This window comes from Ceratina calcarata, unplaced genomic scaffold, assembly GCF_001652005.2.
Source record: "Ceratina calcarata isolate Rehan_Ccalc_2016 unplaced genomic scaffold, ASM165200v1 scaffold137.2, whole genome shotgun sequence".
Classification (NCBI taxonomy): Eukaryota; Metazoa; Arthropoda; class Insecta; order Hymenoptera; family Apidae; genus Ceratina; species Ceratina calcarata.
In genome coordinates, this window is record NW_017134798.1 from 1,344 (window position 1) to 3,012 (window position 1,669).

At 37.9% G+C, this 1,669-nt stretch overlaps 1 protein-coding gene across 2 annotated transcripts in view; it reads left to right on the forward strand.

Annotated features, from left to right (window-relative positions):
• The window catches only part of LOC113464925 (uncharacterized), a 23,523-nt gene that overhangs the window by 1,013 nt on the left and 20,841 nt on the right, over positions 1-1,669 (forward strand). The window lies entirely within an intron of this gene.

Consider the following 1,669-nt stretch of genomic DNA (forward strand, 5'->3'; position numbering starts at 1 on the left):
ATGGAATATAAAAAATAAAGTTTCATACTATAATCTCTTACTAATCTATAAATCTCTATACTAACTATAAATCTCTTGACTAACAAAATTAATATTGAATGATTAAAGGTTAAAAAAATTCGTCCTTGGGAAGGTCAGTTTAAGGTGGAACTTTTTACTGAACCCCCTTTCCTGTTTTTTCTCCTCTCTGTGGGCATTCGTCTTAGCAGGGTTCTCGATGCCACCCACGCTGGGCGATACGTAATTTTACGCAAGTGCGTGTCTGGCTGCGTGCGCCCTACGAAAGCTCGCAAGCCCCTCCGAAGGGTGAATGGAGCCTCTAATTTAGTCGGTGCCACGGCCGCCCTACGTTTCGTACGAACGTCGCCGCGTACTCGTCCCTGCCAATCAATTTTCTCTCTGTGCTCCCAACAATTATTCATTCAAATCGATACATCGAAATATCTCGAAACTAATCAGTGAAACAATTAATTCCGAATAACAAAATCAGTCTTTCTGACGAATCTCAAAAATAGGACACGAAGTTAGTTGAGAATCTAAACAATCGACTCACTTCATTGAACTTTTTAGTCGAATCCTTTCAATGGACAAACGAGTTCTTTTGTCAAAGTGAATATAAAAAAAAAATTTATAGTCAAATGGCTGGTAAAACGTGATTCCAGTCGGTGTTCCGTGACGCTAGGAGGCTCGACTTTGCTCAATGGATTCAGTTAATTCACGAATCCAGCGGAGGTTCGAAGATTCGGTCCTTGCTAGGCCGGTTATTGATTTTTCAATCGGTCCCGCGGTGTCGCGGCAACGACGGACCGTTAGCATTGTCCAGCGACAAACGTCCGCACAGCATTTATGGCACGTACAAGTTCGTTGAACGTTAAAAGGACGCAACAGTTAATCACCGTTCACAATTAATCAATTCGAGCTGAAGAAATGGGAAGAGTGTGGTTTTAAGTGAAGAGACACGATTTTTTAGTTGATCAAACTTAAGGAGCTAAATGGAGTTTCGATGAGACAATTTTTCTTTATAAACAATTCGAGATGAAGAAACGATGAAGAGATGCAAAGAGTGTGGGTTTGTGTGAAGAGACACGATTTTTGAGTTAATCAAATCCGAAGAACTGAGCAAAGTTTTAATAAGAAACAATTCTTTTTTTTTATAATCAGTTCGAAGTGAAGAAACGATGAAAAAAATGGGAAGAATGTCGATTTGTGTAAAGAGATACGATTTTTTAGTTTAAGTTTGAAGAACTGAGCGAAGTTTTGATAAGAAAATCTGTTTTTTATAACCAATTCGATGCGACGAAACGATGAAGAAATGAGAAGAGTGTGGTTTTGTGTAGACATGATTTTTGAGTTGATCAAACCTAAAAATCTGAGCGAAGTTTTGATAAGAAAATCTGTTTCTACAATCAATTCGAGATAAAGAAACGATAAAGAAAATGCGAAGAACATCGATTTGTGTGAAGATACACGATTTTTTAGTTGAAGTCTGAAGAACTGAACGAAGTTTTAGTTTTTGAGTTGATCAAACCTAAAGAGCTGAGCTGAGTTTTGATACGAAAATCTTCTTTTATTAATTCGAGATGAAGGAACGAGGAATAAAATGAGAAGAATGTGGTTTTGTATGAAGAGACACGGTTTTTTTGTTGAAGTCTGAAGAACTGGCGAAGTT